This window comes from Dipodomys spectabilis, unplaced genomic scaffold (genome assembly GCF_019054845.1).
Source record: "Dipodomys spectabilis isolate Male_0828 unplaced genomic scaffold, ASM1905484v1 ptg000278l, whole genome shotgun sequence".
Lineage (NCBI taxonomy): Eukaryota > Metazoa > Chordata > Mammalia > Rodentia > Heteromyidae > Dipodomys > Dipodomys spectabilis.
The window spans coordinates 3,023,559-3,044,350 of record NW_024870955.1 but is presented as its reverse complement, the minus strand read 5'-3'; the positions used below and the strand labels follow the sequence as shown (position 1 = coordinate 3,044,350).

At 37.4% G+C, this 20,792-nt stretch overlaps 1 non-coding gene and 1 pseudogene across 1 annotated transcript; one reads left to right on the top strand and one right to left on the bottom strand.

The window, feature by feature from the left end:
- Positions 1–12,987: 12,987 nt before the first annotated feature.
- LOC122126441 lies at positions 12,988–13,096 on the top strand. Its single transcript, XR_006150929.1, has one exon. It is a non-coding gene; the product is annotated as a U6 spliceosomal RNA (small nuclear RNA).
- A 1,803-nt stretch (positions 13,097–14,899) lies between these two features.
- On the bottom strand, positions 14,900–16,853 carry LOC122126424 (annotated as a pseudogene).
- Positions 16,854–20,792: the final 3,939 nt, after the last annotated feature.

Sequence of the window (20,792 nt, the reverse complement as noted above, 5' to 3'; positions counted from 1 at the left end):
CCCACATTGGCTGGAAGGCAGAGCCTGACAAGGCCAGCAGCCTGCAGAGCAGAGAGGCTCCAGCTCTGCCAAAGTCATCAGAATGGTCTTTTTGAAGGCAGCACTTGAAAAGGGGGTCTTGCTTAACAAGGAGGATCTGACAGGAAGCACGGAGAACAAAGGTGCTGGATATGATGGACAACACAGCAGAGCATGTTGATTTCCAGCCAGGACTGCTGGTGAGAGACTCGGTATAGATGTGTGACTTGGTATAGATGTTGGAGACTGTCTTGAGACAGGTCTGAGGGGTCATAGAAGAACAGCTATCCAGGGCTTGGATTGTGTATTAGAGGTAGAGGGCTCATCAAGCTCGCAGGAAAGCATGGGTTGGATTCCTAGGTCCTGCATACACAGAAAAAGGTGGAAGTGGCACTGTGGTTCAGGTGAAAGAGCGCTCCCCTGGAGACAAAGAAAGTCGGGGACAGTGCTGGGGCCCCGATGTCAGGCCCCAGGGCTGTCACCATAAAACAGTTCTCCCAGGGACCTTGGTGACAGGTGGGTGGCTATGCCCTGAAGCTCTCAGTAGATCCATCCGTGCTTTGTGTCTCCTTTGACAGAGGGGAGCTGGATTCTCCTTCTGCCCTGGGCGCCCCTAGGCCGGGTTATCAGCAACCCTCCTAACATCTTCCACCGGGACATGGAGCAGCCCCAGAAGTCCTCAGGTACCAGTTGGGTGGGGCAGGAGGATATAGGGCAGGCCCCAGAACTCCTAGTGGGTCTGATTGGCCCTGGAAGACCAAGCAATCTGGAGGAGACAGACGGGAGTAGAGAGGGCTTGTGATGTGGAGGGGGTCCTTTAATTCCCATGGCCCCACCCAGATTCCGAGCCTCCCTTGGCTGTCCCTGAGGGAGGTAGAGGGGTGTCTAGGTGGTAGCTTCTAGAGGAGGACTAGGTGGAAATTCTGAAGGACTAGACACCTTAAGCCAGTTGCTCACCCCTGTCATCCCACACCTGTCATCCTGGCCACTAGGGAGGCTGAGATCCAGAGGATCTCATTTCCCAGCCCAGGCAGGAAAGTCCCACGAGAGCCTTATCTCCAATCTCCAACCAGAAGTGGCACTGTGGCTCAAGTGGTAGAGCACTGGCCTTGAGGAAAAATCAATATCAGGGACAGTACCCAATCCCTGAGTTCAAGCCTCTCAACCAAAACCAAAACCAAAACAAAAAACAAAAAAAAACAAACAAGAAAGAAAGACACCCCTTCCTTGTTTGCAAGAGATGGTGAAGTAGTGGCGTTGCTGTGGTTGGGAGACCAGATGCTGGCCTCACTGTACAGACATTTCTAATAACTCCCCAGGTTTGCCCCAGTGTGAAGCCATAGTAGGGTGTGTGGTTCCTTACTAAGAACTCCAGAGGTTGTGGCTTGTGGCAGGTAGCGAGTGGGTGAATGGGAGCAGGGGTGGGAAGGTAGTGTCAACTATATGCTCTCTATCCATGGAAGAATGGTTTGGATGCTGGTTACAAAGTCTGAATTGAAGGGTTGCATGTGGTTTGTGGCCTGACGAGTTGGGTTTACTTGGGTCTAAGAAGGTGGCTGAAGCCTGTCGTTGCCGCTGGCTCACAAGTGTCATCCTAGCTACTCAGGAGGCTGAGATCTGAGGATTGCGGTTCAAAGCCAGCTTGGGCAGGAAAATCTCTGAGACTTTATCTCCAGTGAACCACCAGAAAGCCAGAAGTCGTGCTGTGGCTCCAGTGGTAGAGCACCCACCTTCAGCTGAAGAGCTGAGGGACTGTGTGCAGGCCTAGAGTTCAAACCCCATGACCGACAACCAAAAATAAGGTAGGTGAGTTTTCTGCATAGTGGTGTGTACATTTAGGAAATGCCAAGATGTGTTATGAGCCATTCCAGATGTGTAAGATGTCCTGAGTTTTATCTACACTTGGTCCGAGGATGGCAGTGACATCTTCTTTGGGGTGGGATGCTCAGGGTGCTCAGGGACTGCTGAAACCTTGGGTTAACATTTTGATATCGTGGTCTCAGCACTGATGAAGCCTATCTGCATGAGTATAGTTGTAAATAGATTCCTCAGCCTAAATTTAGCCACTGTTAAAAAATGTTTATATCTTTATCTGTCACCCATCAGAGCTTAAACCTGAATATAAAGTCTAAGGAAAATGATAAGGTAAGAATTTAGTTTTTTTGGATATAATGTAAACAAAAATGCAGCATAGAGTAACTCATTGGACTAAAGTCAACCTATTTCTCTAAAATAAGCATTTCCTTACAATGTGTATTATTCTCAAGAAGGAAATGGGGAATGTGAGAAGAGGGCTAAACAAGTATTGTCTTCAAATATACATACTTTGGATTTACCTCTTTATTTTGTTATAAGAATTTTTGATAAAACTGTTTGAATAATTGATTTCCTGGTCAAGTATAACATATCCTAGTTGCATAAACCAAGCTACATTCAGAAAATGGTATATGCTAATTAAAGAAAACGTATTCAATGAATAGAAAAAAGTATATGCCTATGGGATAATATTTTGAAGAGTGCATTGGAACTATTCTAATATAATAATTAAGTTGAACAATTTCACATTGACAGTAATTAACTATAATAATTTAATGCTAATTGGACAACATTGTCTTTCTAAAGGAACAAAACCTATTTCTCCTTTTACTTTATCAGGGAAATATCTGAGCAAAAAATGGAAATAAACACATGACTCTATAACAACTGGAATGAATTTTTGCCTCTTTATTAGCAAATATTAATTTTACACAGTATTATATTGTGTTATACACATATGTCCATATAATGTAGCTTGCTAAATTTTATTCCTTTTATTAATTTCATTAACCTAGTTTTATACTTATGTTTTATTATGTCATACTAATATATGAAATATTTGAACATATTTACTCCACAGTATTTCTCTTCATCTCCTCTCTTACTTTTTTCCAAATTAAATCAGTTCTATCTTTTACACCTGGGTTATTCATTTTATTTTCTTTGTCTAGAGTCTGCATATGAGAAATCTAGTATTTGTTTTTTACAGTATGGCTTATTTCTTTAACATGAATGTTTCCAGTTCTATTTTCTTTTTTTTATTGTGAAAATACTGTACAGAGGGGTTACAATTACATGGACAAGATAATGAGTACATTTCTTATCAAGCATTGTAGCCTCCTCCTTTGTTTCCCCTTCCCATCCCTTCCCATCCTTCCCAGCCCATCTACCCAATCCTCCCCGACCCCCCACCCTGCACGAAAGTTGTAAAGTTCGTTTTCGACATAACGACTTGTACATCTCATTGTTGCAATGGGTCCACATGTATCCCTATTTAAACGACTTGTTTTTCCCCTTCCCCTCCACAAATTATACCGACAACAAATACAGTGAAAGCAGGGGTTATGCCATAGGGAATGGACATTCAAAGCAACAAAGAAATAATCTTATAAATGTGATAGAAACAATCACATGAAAGAAAAAAAAACATTTTAATACATATCTTAGGGTTCATTTCCCTAACATCACCTTATCTGACCTTTTCTGCTTGACTCAGACATATACTAGTTATTGCAAATAAGGGAAACCATGGGACCTATGTTTCTTTGGGCCTGGCTTACTTCACTTAATATAATTTTTTCCAAGTCTTTCCATTTCCTAACAAATGGGGCAATGTCATTCTTTCTAATGGATGCATAGAATTTCATTGTGTATATATACCACATTTTCTTGATCCATTCATCTACTGAGGGGCACCTGGGTTGGTCCCATATCTTAGCTATAGTAATTAATGCTGCAATAAACATAATCGTGCTGGCAGCTTTAGTGTGGTCTTGTTTGTAAACATTTGGGTAAATACTCAAAAGTGGGATTGCTGGGTCATAGGGGAGCTCTATGTGGAGTCTTTTGAGGAACCTCCATACTACGGTCCAAAGTTCTATCTATTTTCTTGAATATGATATGATTTCATAATTATGTGTGGCTAAATAGTATATCATTGTGTATATGTGTATATATATTACAATTTCTATTTTCAATGAGTGATTATGGAACATGTAGTTTAATTCTGTAGTTACTAATTTTTTTAGGTGGGAGAAGGAAGGATGTAAATAATGATGCTTGGAATGAGAAACATGCTCTTTAGGCAGGCACTCTCGTACTTGAAACATCCTCTCAGCTGCTCTTTCATCAGTATTTCAATAGTGCATTGAATTTAAAAAATAAAATTTAATTACTTTTGCAAAGGTGTTTTTTTCAGTACCTATAATATTTTTTACTACAGTGTTACATTTACTATGTCATGTGAGTATGAGGATGTATGTGAGGATGAAAATCTAGGCATGTTTGTATATGTAGCTGACTCGAAGGAAACTGATACAGGTTTCAAATAAAAGTTTGAGACCTGTAAGTTGCTAAATTGATGTATATGTCCAGTTTGTGGTGTGTGATTTCAAGATCATATTTTGGTAGGTTTCATACCAAGTAAGTAGATGTTTCTAATCCAAAATCGTAAGGAATGAAATAATCATTGTCTTATTACTCCAGACATTGTAATAAGTGGAAAAAATGATTGAAAGTATGATGGGTCAGTAGTAAGCCTTTAGACACTCTACATTTTCCCCAAAATCTTCAGATGTATTCTTTGGATATTAATTACAAATGTATTTATAAACATAGATATAATATGATCTTATACATAAATTTATGTATATATTATAAATATATCATATATAGTGATACTTTAAATGTGTACCATAAATATTGACTTATATTTAAATGTAATTCATCTCATCATTTATATATATATGTATGTATATATGTATATATACATACATACATATATATATACACACTTTTATTTTTTGGTCAGTCGTGGGGCTTGAACTCTGGGCTTGAGTGCTGTCCCTGTGCTCTTCAGACCAAGGCAAGATCTCTACCACTTGAGACATAGTGCCAATTCCAGTTTTCTGGTGGTTTATTGGAGATAAGAATCTTATGGAATTTCCTGCCTGGGCTGGCATTGAACTGTGACCCTCAGAGCTCAGCCTCCTCAGTAGCTAGGATTATAGGCATGAGCCACGGGCTCCTGGCTATATTCACATCTGAGATTTGTTAGTGGAACACAGGGTACAGAAACTATTATTGTTACCATGGAATGACTTCACACTGACAGGTATAATTATAAGAAGAAAAACGATAAATATTCACAGTGGCACAAAAATCCCTTAGGTGCCTAGCAAGACAGGACGTTTTTCCAGACACTGCATGTGGTGTGAGCAGTTTGCAACCCAAGCAACTGTAGAAGATATTGGACCCTAAACAAAACTGACAATTGCATGAACCTAGTCCTCTATGACAGATTTAGGCAGGCCTATCTTAGAGATTCTTGCTAGGGACATGATGAAAAATTTATAGTTTAGTTGTGATTACAGAACTCTTTTACACATGTCACTTAGTCATTAACTATATTTAACAAAGTTCCCTTTGCTCTAACTTATATTTTCATGGCTCAGGAAACTGTTTTTTGTTTGTGAAAACTTGGCTGTTCACAACATAGACATGGGTTTTTAATCCTTTTGAAATTACTGTCTGCATAGTGTTCTATGAGATGAGCTTCTCTTTACCATATCATAGGAATAAACTTACTCTGATTCAAACTTGGACAACAGCTACCTTGTTCTCTCTCCTAGAAAACCATCTGTATAGACTTCTTTACATGTAAACAGACCTTCATTTACTTGCAAAAGTCTGTCAGTGAGTCAAACCTAACTCCCAAGTGGGGTGAATTCCTGTCATGCTTCCTTTACATTAAAAATGGGAAGAACTGTTCAGCAATGCACATACTTTTTAATGTGAAGTGTGACTCCTATTTTCCATAATGTGAATCAAGCAGAGGAATCCGTTTAAGATGTGAAAGAACCTTACAAAGAGTCTTGGACCTTGAGAATTGTCCTGGGTATGAATTTTTGGAGAAATATCCCTTCTAAGACAAAGGACTCAGTTGTTTTTTTTTTTTTTTTTAACATTGTGCTGGCAATGGGGTTTGAACTCCTGGCCTTGAGCTCTATCTGGGCTTTAATTCTCAATGTTTGCTCTATACCACCTGAGCCACACCTTCACATCTTCCTTTTACCACAAGTGCAAAAAATAATCTCTTAGCTTTATCTACTTAAAATAGCTTGGAATTGCAATTGTCAGATTTGAACCTACTGAGTATCTAGGTGTAAGCCACTGGTGCTGTGCTAGAACTCACTTCTTAAGAATAAATAATCACAAAAAGAGGAGAAATAAATATTTGTTCAATTATTTATGTGTTGTCTGATAAACCAAATCACTTGCTACTGGAAAAGAAAAAGAGAGAAGATAGAGATTAATATGGAGGAGAGAGACACAAAGAAAGAAGGGATGGGAGGGTAAATGAGTGGAGGGGAGTGAAAGGGAGGATATGAGAGGAGAGGGTAGCTGAGTAGAATTGTCTACTGCTCACTAAGGTATTGTTGAACAATCAGTACCATTGCATTTATGTAGCCAAAGCTTTATATTTTTGGTAGTAAGCTGAGATATAAAATACCAGTTTCCAGGTAGTAACCTGTTAGTGTGCTTCCTCCTGCACCAAGGAAGCCACAGTTAGGTTACTGTTACAGAGAAGGCAAGAGTAAGCAGTTTAAGTTATTCTAAGAAACAATCATTGACATGCCAGGAATGCTCCCTTATATGGTGAAGTCAAGCATCACTCTTGTTCCCTGCTACAGTCTTTCTCTCAACGAGAATAGCAGAAACAGAAGAGGAAGGAGATATCTGAGTAATGATCATCTCTCTGTTTACCCTCATCCCTTGGTCTCTCAAACAATAAAGCCAAAGGAGATTTAACCTGAACTAGTGGCGAAAATGGGGGGAAAAGTTCAGTCTAACTTATTGTGAAACTTTTAATATAATTGGGGCAGCATTTCAAATACTGAAATAAAACTTTTTAAATTATTAATAAAAATTTACTCGAAATTTATTGAAAATTTAGAAGACTACAGGGCTCACTACATAGTGGAATCTGCATAATTAAAACTGACTCGTGCTCCTATCATCAGAAATTGAAGATTGTCCCTAAACATAGACTGCTGAAGTGATAAGCGATGGAAATTCATGATGGATAGCATAATGCTGAGAGCATGGAAATTATTTCCTTTCCATCTTCAGTGTTTAGAGAAGAAAAAAGATCTCTAGGATGGCCCTGAAGGTGCAATTCTAAATTTAAGACAGAAGGTGAATAGTAAAATATACCTATCCCAGCCATTCAGAGATTAGAAATGTGGAGAAATATATTCATTTATGTGGTCAAACATGGAAGAGAGGATGTGGCAAGCCCATAGCCAAATGCCAAGGTAGAGATATTTAACAAAACACCATGAAGTTGAAACAAGTCTTAAAAGGGGATCTAGGCTTAAAGGAAGTAGAAGGATGGAGAGGGAAATGGTGGACTAATACAGTCATAACACTCAATGTACATATGTAAGAATATAAGTAGGAAACTTGAAGGGATAAGTGGGGTTGGGGTAAAGGAAGGAAGAAAAATGGAAAGATTGACAATGATCCAAATGCACTGAACATTGAAATGCACATACACTCTATTCAACACTGACATGATTAAGCGAAACCCGTTTGCACAACTTGCTAAAGATAATTTTTTGAAGTTTTAATATTAAGAGACCAGAAGCATAAACCTTTAGAGATAAATAAGAGGATAGTATTGACATATTGTTGAGGCTTGTGTTCCTTTCAATATACAAAATTTAATAAGTATCAAGTCTGCTGCAAATTGCTTAAACTGTAGAGAACCATATTTCAATATTACTGCACTTTCAATAAAAATAAATCTTATAGACCTTTAGGTTTCCCAGTTGTTTCTAAATATCTTAACATAATGCATTGGAACAAATTTCATTCCATATTTAAGTTTAAATTTTAAATCACTAAATTCTTTTAAAATCCTCTCGCTCAGGCACAGGTATGGATAGATAACTGATGTGGGCAGAATCAGAATTAATCAGAAGGCTGTAAATGGATGCTTACCTAGTTTACTCTCTGCTGGGTCATAGAATACAGAATGTCCTAATTGGAAAAAGTTAGCCTTCCCAGGTTTTCTGCATATAAACACTCCATCAACATTTTGTTATTAGAGGATTATTCAAGATTAGCTATATGTTGATTGATAATGACTGACCATGACTGGAAGGAGAGGGAAAAGCATCTACACTTCAGTGAGGTTCTGATTTGTGCTTCACAAAGTGTTATGAAAGCTCTCCATGAAAATCTAGCAGCTACATTTCTAAAAAGTCCTTGCTTGGTTACATTTTCTGATAATGTCTCAACTCAATATTTCTCCTTGGAGTTCCATACTATTCAATGATGCTGACTGGTCTTGGTGATGAAATTTGTGCTTTTCAAAATTGTTCTCCCAATTCCACCCACAAATTGAAGACAAAATTTATCTGAAAAAATTTGTATCTGTTGATAGTGCATACATTTTTATGTTTCATTACAAACCTAGAATGTAGTAAAAATTTTCATAACAATTACTCTGCACTAGCTTGTGGGCAGATTCTAAAGTAAATAATATGCTGTGTTTATGTAGAGAATTTGAGTATCCAAAGTTTTCATATACCTGTGGTCCTAAAACCAATACCTTACTGATTTTGAGTGATAAATACAACTTCCTATAAGTACAGAAGTTTCCCTATATCTTTTTAATATATATTTTTATTGTAAATATACTGTACAGAAGGGTTACAGTTACCTAAGTAAGATAATGATAACATTTCTTATTGAGCATTGTTACCCACTCATTTGTTTTTCCTCTACCATACCTTTCCTTCACACCTCCCCAACTTCCCCATTCACCCTCCACCCCTTGATAGGGGTGTACATCTCATTGTTCAAAAGTGTCAACCTGTATCCTTTCCTTATATCTTTTCTTTTCTTTTCTTTTTGTAGGTCGTGGGGCTTGAACTCTGGGCCTGGGCGCTGTCCCGCAGCTCTTCAGCTCAAGGCGAGCGCTCTACCACTTGAGCTACAGCGCCACTTCCGGTTTTCTGGTGGTTTATTGGAGATAGGAGTCTCACGGTCTCTCCTGCCTGGGCTGGCTTTGAACCACGATCCTCAGATCTCAGCCTCCTGAGTAGCTAGGATTACAGGCGTGAGCCACCAGCGCCTGGCTTCCTTTCCTTCTATCTTAAATGAAGAAGTGCTGCTTGATTTATGCTGATTCTACTTGTTTTGTTTTTGTTTTTCATTTGTGGTCTCTCTCCACACCCGGTGTGTTTTGTCTGTCTGTCTCTCTGTGCGATAGGGGTTTGCCATTCATGACCTGTGTGGGTGGGGATGCTGGGGCGTGTGTGTGTGTGTGTGTGTGTGTGTGTGTGCGTGCGTGTGTGTGTCCTGATTCTACTTGTGTAGACACACCTAAAATCACTCACCAAGGCCAAGAGCACATAAACGAAACACCATCATTTTTTGTTACTTGGTATAATTGTTTCTACACATTTATTGACAGGTTACAAATTATTTTCAAACTTTAAAACATTAAAAATATTTTCTTTTTTTCTTGGCCAGGAAATCAGCAAGACCTCAGTCAGCATTTCTCACATAGGACTTTTCACATGGGTTGGTTAAATGCATATGTAGAATCCAGTCTCCTGAGGATTCACTCTTCTGCTTAGGAATTCATGCTGGCTGTTGTAAAAGAGCTCAAGTAAGGATGCCATTTAAAGCCTTATAACTTTATTCTTTACCAGGGCATTCTCCTGCTACTTTGTTGAGAGTTTCTACAAGAGCAAGCATTCTGTGGGGAGCAAGGAAACACCATATGACCTTTACTTCTGAGTGATTTGCTATCACTTGTACTGCATTTTGCAAGTGGAATCTCTCTAAACGTACCAGTTTTAAGAGATAAGAGGAGTGGTAAAAAAACTCTTAGAGACAAATACGTCTTCAACATACTTTGTTCCAAGCATTCCATTTAAGCATATTCAACAACTAGTGAAACTTGTGTTGGCTGTATCTATGTGTCTTTCTCCATGTGTGCATGTATACATGTGTACAGGTACGTGTGTATTTGTGTGTATAGTAACATACATGTGTACATATATAAGGGCATATACACACATGTATGCATATGTGAATAAATATTCATATACAAATATATGTGCGTATATATATCAGTTGTTCAGTGATTTAATCTATAGTTCCCAGCACATTGTCTTTCTCACAAAGTGTACCTGATAAATTGCTCCTAGGATCTGTGTTCTATGATGGGCATCCCTTGTACTCACTTCCCACATTCCTTTGTTTGTCATCCCTGTGAGCAACTTCGGTCCACTTTCCATAGGATAGCTTTGTTTTCGTTATATGTATTTACTAACTGATAATAAAAGAAAAAGGTTGTTTGTAAAAGAAAAAAACTTTTAGGTAACAGGTTAAAAGTATCTTATCCATCCCAATGATTCCTATGAGATAAAAATTATAATAGTAAAAGTGAAAAGGAATTCCTAGATCTGCTGTTTTGCCATTTAGAATGGCAAAGAATAATATCAAGTCACTCTTATAACTCTTAAAGAATGCAAGGGTAACTGATGGTCGCTATCATGTTCCCACAAAACTAGTGGATCCTGAAGGATAGTAGTAGACCAGCCGAAATTCTAAGTACCAGACATGGAGCATGAAAGAGAAAGAGAGGAAATGGGAGAGAGTGAAAGAGAGAGAGAAATATCACAATACTAGAAGTGCATAACAGACAAACAAGAGCTGTATGAGAATATTCATACTGCTATCTTTAGACTCTATGTGTACATTTGAAGGTATTTGATATATGATAACAAATCAACGTGAAATATAAAGTTATTTCGATAAAAATAAAAATAACTCAGAAGAAATTATAAATGCAAAAACAATCTTCACAGAAGCAAACTCTCAGAGATATTTCATGACTTTAAAAAGGATAAAGTGGCTGAAGTTAGTATAAATTTAGAAGTACAATTCACAAAAATATAAAAATATATTTATATCTTTCATTATATAACCCAAAGCAGAAAGCAAATGTTGTTTAGATGATTTTTTAAAACACAGTTTCTCAGGTGCTGGGAAGGTGGTTCAGTGGTAGAGTGCTTGCCTTGCATGCGCCAGCCCCAGGGTTTGATTCCGCAGCACCACATAAGCAAAAAAAGATGGAAGTGGTATAGTGGTTCAAGTGCTAGCCCTAGCCTTGAACTGAGGGACAGCACCCAGGCCCCAGAGTTCATGCCTCATGAGCAACAAAATAAAAATAAAGAAAAAAACACAGTCTATCACTTTTTTGGCCTCAACTCTGTAATACAGCTGCTTCAGCCGAGGGCTAAAATTTTAGGTGTGGACATTTATCAACACTCCTGACTCAGACTCTATTTGATAATTTTTTAAATAAATATTTTGTTCCTAATTTTCCTTTTTGTAAATTAACATGCACCTATAAAAATTGGTTTGGCCATGCAAGTAACCTTCTCAAAGTACCTCCTAATGATGACTTACAAAAAGTTGTACTAGGGCTGGGAAGGTGGCTCAGCGGTAGAGCGCTTGCAAAAAGAAAAAAGCCATAAGTGGCGCTGTGGCTCAAATGGTAGAGCGCTAGCCTTGAGCTGAAGAGCTGAGGGACAGCGCCCAGGCCCAGAGTTCAGGCCCCACGATCGGACCCCCCCCCCAAAAAAAAAGAGTTGTACTATATTTCAACAAGTAAAACAATGCTACAAATAAAGAAAAACAATAATTAAATGTTAATAATTAATAAAATAAAAAACAAAACAATTATCACTGTTTTCACTATTTGAAGTATACTACATATTAGATTTTACTATTTTCTCATAATTCTGTACATTTAACACTGACTGAAGTTGTGATGTTCAACAAGAGTTTTATAGAATATGAGTAGTCTTTAAAGCTACCCACTAAGATTACATTTATGGCTCTTCTCATTATTTGTTTATGGCTTATATCATCATATTTCCTTGTTAACCTATAAACTAAGGAAGCCCTAAAGTTTTAACAGACTGTGTAGTTAAGAAAGTGTTAACTCTTCATTCTTCTTCTTTACACAAAAACTTTGCAAATTCTCATTAATAAAGTTTCTCAAAACTCTGAAATGTATATACTTAGTAGTATATGTCTGCTACCATAAATCTTAAATACTTTATGGAAAAGTTTTATACCTGCCAAACAGTCCTAATTTTGGCATATATAAACAAATTCCCAAAATTAAATATATTTAAAACATTGGGCTGGGAAGGTGGCTCAGTGGTAAAGTGCTTGCCTTGCAAGCCGGAGGCCCTGAGTTCGATTCCTCAGCACCACATAAGCAAAAAGAAAAAAGCCGGAAGTGGCACTGTGGCTTGAGTGGTAGAGTGCTAGCCTTGAGCTGAAGAGCTGAGGGACAGCGCCCAGGCCCAGAGTTCAAGCCCCACGACCGGACCCAAAAAAAAACAAAAAAAAAATTAAAACTTTTAACAAACCTTAACACTTGCTGCAGTGTTCATTATGACAGGTGCCTTGTATAGAATAATTGAATTCCTCTTCCTCCACATTTCTTGAACAACAAATATCTGGAATTATTTTGTTTTTGACATGTCAATCTTGATTTTATTCTTAAATGTGTGCTTATGTAAGAAATATATGGTTCTAAAATGTCATGACAATTTGAACTTACTTTTTGTTGAATCGTCTAGTTTAATAAAATCCAACTGCAGTTTTTTTTGGGGGCGTCTGGTAATGGGCCCTGAACTCTGGGCCTGGGTGCTGTCCCTCAGCTCCTCAGCTCAAAGCTAGCACTCTACCACTTCAGCCACAGTGCTGGCTTTTTTCTTTTTGCTTATGTGGTGCTGAGGAATCGAACCCAGGGCCTCATGTATCTAAGGCAAGCGCTCTACCACTGAGCCACCTTCTCAGCCCCCCAATTGCACTTTTGGTATAAAAAATATTTTGTGCTCAATTCAGCCACACATACACTAACATTGGAACGATACAGAGAAGATTAGCATGGCACCTGTGCAAGGACGACATGCAAATTCGTGGAGCGTTCCATATTTTTACAACAACAGATGCTGGAGGGGATGTGTCCACAAGGGAACCATACAGCATTCTTGGTGGGAGTGTAAACTTCTTCAACCACTTTGGAAAGCATTATGGAGGTTCCTCAAAAGATTCCACATAAAGCTCCCCTTTGACCCAGCAGTCCCACTTTTGGGGATTTACCTAAATGATCACAAACAAGACCGTACTAAAACTACTAGCACAACTATGTTTATTGCAGCATTATTTATCATAGCTAAGATACGGAACCAACCCAGCTGTCACCACTACATGAATGGATCAAGAAAATGTGATGTATATACACAAGGGAATTCTATGCCTCCATCAGAAAGAATGACATTGCCCCATATGTTAGGAAATGGAAAGACTTGGAAAAAAAATTATTAAGTGAAGAAAGCCAAGTCCAAAGAAACAGGTCCCATGGTTTCCCTTATTTTCAATAACGAATATATGTCTGGGGTAAGCAGACAAGGTCAAAAGCTATGTGCATATGAACAGATATGATGATGTTAAGGGAATTGAACCCCATGATAGGGAAACAAGTAGTTTTTTGTTTCTTGCTATTGTTTCTAACGTACTTATAATGTGCGATGTGAATTTTTGTTTCTTTGTATGTTCCTCCCCCACGCTATAACCCTTGTTTTCTCTGTATTTGAAGTTGGTGCACCTGCCTCTTGTATGTACGCTTCTCTAATTTGGGGAGGGGAAGGGAAAATATGCATGCATGCAAATGCATGTGCATGCATGTGTGTTGGCCTGCTCAGAGTTTGAAATCAGGGCTTAAAGGACTTGCTAGGCCTTTCCTCTCTAGGTTGGTGAGGTACTATATGAGCTATATTTTATTTCCTGAGTCTTTGCTAGTTCATTAAATTTTTTTAAGAATACTTTTTATTATCTTACCACAAAAGCATTCAACCAAAAAAATAAAGCTAATAGAAATTTTGAATAAAACATTTAGAAGAATTTTAAAACAGTGCAGAAAATAGCATTACGATGTTTTGGCATAATTGCAAACATTTTAACACTTTCACATTCTCTTTGGAACCAGGTTTACTATTAAATAAAGATGGCAGATGAAGAGTAATACAACCTAAAAAGAAATCCTTTAGTTATATGGCTGAAAATGAAAACAGCTCAAATACATTTTGCTTTGCAAGTTAAGTCTCTCAACGAGCAATCTCATCCATTGGGGCATCTGGTTCTGTTAATGACCACATTGGCCAGTGACAAGACCCCTAATGTAGCATGCCAACATTTTCATTTGACAGAAATGAAGGGAATAGTGCAGAACAGAACTTAAAATTTCAAGCAAGTGTCCATTTGGGCAATTTGATCTGCATCAAGATTAAAACATTGAATTACCAAATTCTGTTCTACATAAGTGAATTTGGGATATTTTACTCATTCCTTACCATGTCTTACCATAAATTAGAAATTCAAGGCCCTAAATACCTTCAATTATATAGCTATAGATCTGTATCAGGAAGAGAGGAATTGGCTTGAAAACCTAAATAAGTAAATTACTTACTTAGATTTAATTTTCCTCTTGGCTTCTGATGGGCAAGAGATATTTGAAGCCTAAAAGTTTAACAGTTCTCAAAAGACAAGTGAGCCTGTTTCTGTAGAAATTATCTTGATCAATGCTCGAATACAGGAAGTAAGTAATTTCTACTTACAGTTATAATGGTTCATAATAAAGAACCCGAGTGCTATTCAGTATTATCTAGGCACTTTTCTCTTTCTGGGAAGTTTAGATGGTTTCCAGGGAATGTATTCTGACTTTCTAACTCAGGGTACAAAGTTTGGTGGGGATACATGAGTCAATTGTTTATTTTGATGTTAGCTAATGTCAAATGATGAACTATCTGAACTTTGCCACGTCACCATCAGTTTTATCATTAAAATTGGCTTTAACTATTAAAATTGTATACAAGGAAATTAGGGGTGTTGCAGTATTTGGTTGCAAAAAATTTGCCATCTGGTGTTGGGTCAGAAAATGCTATTTCGTTAGTGCTGAGAAAACAGCCAAACATGAAGCAATTCCTGACAGTGTCTACCAGTCGTCTTGCAATGTGCTTTCTTCTTTTCAGTCTGAAAACAGATTCTGCTTATCCCACAGACTGCAGGTTCTGATGCATTTGAACACTGCCAAGCTCTAAAACTTTCTTTAGAGTTTGAAGATTCTGGGCCAGATGGTTCAGACAAGACTCGGAAGGCCTGTTTGATAGGTTCTGCAATTAAACAGCCAACTACTCTCTTTTCATCAGATACAAAGAGAAAAGTTTTAGTTTTGTTTGAACATTTGGGAATGACTTGCTGGAAACCCAACTCATGATCCACAAGTTCTTTTACATCTTCTACCTTTCTCAGAGCGTAACTTGGATCATGAGGCAGGATCAACACAATCTTTCCATCCCAAAACTCCGCAACCACTCTCTCTTTTTTCCAGGAATCTCTGGTGGTATTGGGCATGTTGCAGTTCATCTTCAGGGTTGGCAGCAGAATAGATCATGCCACAAGACTTATATATAGTAGTCCCAAAATGTTTTTGACCTGCATCAATGATGAGCTGGTCTTTTGTTTCTTTATTTGTATCTTTCATGTTCATATTTTTCTGAGCCTGTTTCAAGAAGTTAGTACCACTCATGGATCCCAAAGAAATCTGTTCTTCAGCTGTAGATCTTTTTGCATTGACTGAAGACACATTGAAGATGGGGTAGACAGTGGACTCAGGAGAAATTGTCATGTTTTCAACAGAATTCTCTGAAGGAAAATTGTTATCTTTATCAAGTTTATATTCCTTTGAAGAAACTACTGCACCAAATGAATCTTTTATTAATTCTTCTTTGTTTCTACTTCTTGAATGTTGTAGTTCAACATTCTTTTCTAGTAATGAGCATTTTGACATTTGATTCTCCACAAAAGTTTTTCTCTTACATATAACCTCTGAATCAGAATCTCCAGTTGTTTCTGGTTTATTTTTGTATGTGACTCCTAGTGATGGTGTATCTTCTGGTGACAATGTTTTAAGAGACATTTTTTTCCTACTAATAAAAAATGCGGCTCCACCTTGGAGTGTAACCTGTGGTTTTACCTTTTGGCTTAGAACCCGAGGAGTATTTGGATTACTTTCAGCTAGGTAACAATTATATTCTTTCTTTACAACAGGTTTATTTGACATTTGATTTTGCTTGGAATTTCTAGAATCTGTTGACACTTCCTTGATGTGTGTATAACTGCATTGACACTTAACAGTTAAACTTTTTCATATATTTTTGGTCTTCTTTTTGATAGAGATTGGTTTTCCCTGCAATTTTTCAGTTATAACGGGAATAAGTTTATCTTCACCATTAGTCTGCAGACAAGATCTACTATCTCTTATCAGCTTTCTCTCCAGAGGATTGAGGTACAATTTATCTTTGTTGTAAAAAGATATAGTAGGCACAGCAGATTTAAATGGTGAGCTGTGATCTACAGATGGCAATCTGTTTTTTGTAGTTGTTTTGTGTGGACTTGAAATCAAATGGTCTTGAGGAAAGCAGTGTTCTCTGACTTCTTTTTTATCACCGTTCTGACAAGTGTACTTTTTTGTAGGTGATGGAAATAGACTTTCAGTGAGGTTCAAAATTAATTCCTGTGATGATATTTCTGATAACAGGCTGTCACAGTTCAAAAAATTCTGCTTCTTCTTTCTTGGGGTGAACACTGCCATCTTCTTAACTGAACTCCTCCGGTCAGAGACTGTGGTTTCCCGCGGCTTCTACTTGCAGCTCGGGCCCGGCAGCCGCTCTGTGCAGCCCGGACCCCTCAGACCTCTCCTCAGCGTCATTAAAAATTTTGAAAAATAATTTCATGAATTTTTTTTGTCCTGATTGACCTCCAATGGTTATCCACAGATCCCAGGCTCCTGAGTAGCTATCCCGAGTAGATAGGATTACAGGTGTGACTAACCAATACAAGGTTTTCAGAATAATTTTAAAAGTAGAAGAAAATTTACTTCATGGGGGCCTGTTTTATTATCTCTTACTTTTAAAGCATTTTGGATTGATTAAATGTGAATTTATTTCATTTTTGGATTCTTAAAAGATAGTAAGTGATGATATTTAAAAGTTTTGGTACTTTTTAAAAAAGGAAACTGGAACTGTGGGACAGAAGAAATTTGCCTCTCTTTGGACCTCAATTTAGAAGCTCAGCTCTGTGCATGATAACCCAATGTCACCAACACAGTCTGTGATGAAGACAAAATGTGACAGAAAACAATCACCATGAGCAATATTTACTATGCTATTATTTCTTGGACAATATGAATATTGAATTGAGAGAGTAAGAGAATGGAAAGAATTTACCTACCTTTTGTGTATTGCTGAATGACTTTTGGAAACTTTGACTCATTTCCCTCCTCACTGTGTGTCTTTGGGCCATGCCCTTAGTGCCTTTAATTACAATTTTTCCCAACACTAAAATGGTAATAACATTAGCTTTATAGCAAATGTTATCTTAAGAATTAAGAGAAATAAAACGTAAAATACTTAACATAAACTTCTATGAATGAGCTTTGAGTTTAGCCAGAAGTTTTTTTTAAATACCTAATAGAATGCCATAAGTATTACAGAAATCATTACATGTAGTGAGCAATGTTATCTATTGATCATGCTCTGTTTCCAAGGAAGCCAGGTAGATAACTTCTCATGCTGTAAATCAAACTGGTTATCTTCAGTCTTGTTAGTGTAAAATTATGAGGGACATAATAATGAAGGAATGTTGTAGACTGAGATGAAGTCCAAAAGAAAATGTACAAAACTGATAACACATAAAAGTATCTGAGCAGTATATTGTGTTTTACACCATTTAAGTTACATCACAAAGATAAGGCAGACCTAGAAGAATGAATTGTCTTTTTGATATTCTATCATAGGTCTTTCCTTGTAGAGGCATCATCAGATGAAAGGAACTGTATTTTTTTTTTGTTTGCTTCCTTCCATTTATTCTTCAGTTTGAAATCTGAACTACATGAAACAGAAAGAAACCAAGGGAAATTAGTCACACAAGCTTTGGAAAGAAAAATCAACATAAAATAAAATACATAGCCTTGTATAAGGTCTAACTAAATTGAGTTATATAGTCTCAAAGCATTAACAGAAAATTATTTAAGCAATATCATGTTATTGAAAACTGAAAAAGTTAGGAGTAGCTTAATTTTTTCTTTTCTACTACCTTGAATTAATGATTGATTTTGTATAGAGAGATTAAAGATGAGATTAACAAGAAACTTGATTAAAAATGGACAAAATTTCTGAATAGACATGTTTTCCAAAAAGCCCTGAAAATCACCAGTGTGTTTACAAAGTTGTGTTTAATACAACTTTTATGCTGGCTTAATGTTTTGTAAACAAAAGTCATTAGAGAAATGCAATTCAAAATTACTATGATACTACTTTATAACTATTATAACTCTTATCAAAAAAATCAAAGGAACCAGGTGTGGTGATAAAGGCTTATAATTCGAAGATTTTAGGAGGTTGGAGTAAAAGGATTTGGGTCTGAGGTCATCTTGGGTACTGCACACAGTAAAAACCTGCCCTCTAAAAAAACTCAAAAGGTAATCATGTTGGCTGGTGAGAGTGTGGAGAAAAGGAAATTTTTTACACTCGGTCAAAATACAGGTTAGTACTCTCCTTGTAGAAAGTAGTATGCAGTTTTCTAAAGAAATCCAAAGTTGAAATATCATCTGACCCACCAATCATGTGATTATTTCTCTCTGGGTAACTCGTAAATATATCTGTAGTTCATTGTTATTCACATTATTCACAACAACAGCCAAGATATAAATCGAAGTTCAGTGTTCAACTACAGACTAATAAACAATTGTGGTGCATGCAAAAATATATTTTTCTGTTTCATCCTTAAAATAGCAAGAGACTTCTCCCATTAGCCATAACATAATGACCTGAAAGATGTATTCTAAATGAGGAAAAATGTTGTCTTCTGATTTTTGTAAACACACACACACACACACACACACACACACACACACACACACACACACACCAACCTCATACATTGAGGGAGAAAATTTTTTTAATTTTAATTTTAATTTTTTGTGAACATACTGTACAGAGAGGTTACAATTACATGGGCAAGATAATGAGTACATTTCTTATCAAGCATTTCAGCCTCCTCCTTTGTTTACCCTTCACATCCCTTCCCATCCTCCCCCTGCTCCCCCACCCCATCTCCCCACCCCCCCCCCCCACCAAAGTTGTAAAGTTCTTTTTGACATGACAACTTTTATTTCTCATTGTTGTAATGGGTCCACAGTTATCCTTACATGACTTGTTTTTCCCCTTCTCCTCCACAAATTGTACCGACATCAAATATAGTGAAAGAAGGGGTTATACTGTGGGGGAGGGACATACAAAGCAACAAAGAAATAATCTTATAAACGCGTTAGAAACAAATGCATGAAAGAAAAAAAAAAACATTTAAGTACATATCTAAGGGTTCATTTCCCTAACATCACATTATCTGACCTTTTCTGCTTGACTCAGACATATACTAGATGTTGCAAATAAGGGAAACCATGGGACCTATGTTTCTTTGGGCTTGGCTTACTTCACTTAATATAATTTTTTCCAAGTCTTTCCATTTCCTAACAAATGGGACAATGTCATTCTCTCTGATGGAGGCATAGAATTCCATTGTGTATATATACCACATTTTCTTGATCCATTCATCTACTGAGGGGCATCTGGGTTGGTTCCATATCTTAGCTATGGTAAATAATACTGCAATAAACATAGTTGTGCTGGTAGCTTTAGTGTGGTCTTGTTTGTAAACATTTGGGTAAATGCCCAAAAGTGGGATTGCTGGGTCATAGGGGAGCTCTATGTGAAGTCTTTTCAGGAACCTCCATACTGCTTTCCAAAGTGGTTGAGCAAGTTTACACTCAGAGGGAGAAAATTTTTGAAAAGTAAAGCAAAGTGGAATTGCTGGGGCATTTAGGTCACAATGTATAAGATAGGAGATATACAGGTTGAACAGGCATAGAGTTGTAATGTACAGCATGAGGATACAGGGGACAACACTGGCCTTACATAGGAATGAAGCTAAATAAGTAGGAGTTGTTCTTCCTAGTAGGGGTTGCGCTTTTGGATGCTCTTCCTCCAGTAATGGATAAGATGAGCATAATTCTTTAAATATACCTGCCTGTTTGCAGAAATAATAACAAACAATATAGCAATGATGTTGTATGCTCAACATAGGATATGAGATTATCCTTGGTATAAACTAATTATTACAAATAAGGGAAACCGTGGGACCTATGTTTCTTTAAGTCTGGCTTACTTCACTTAATATAATTTTTCCAAGAACTTCCATTTCCTTACAAATGAGGTGGTATCATTCTTTCTGATGGAAGCATAGTATTCCGTGTGTGTGTGTGTGTGTGTGTGTGTGTGTGTGTGTGTGTGTGTGTGATTTTCTTGATCTATTCATCTACTGAGGGGCATCTGGATGGATTCCATATCTTAGCTGTGGTAAATAATACTGTGATAAACATTATTTTGCTGGTAGCTTTAGTGTGGCCTTGCTTGTGGCCACCTGGTTAAATGCCCAGAAGTGGGATTACTGAGTAATAGGGGAGCATTATTGTGTACATCAAGGATAATCTTAGTAGATGAGCAGAATAGCCCTAT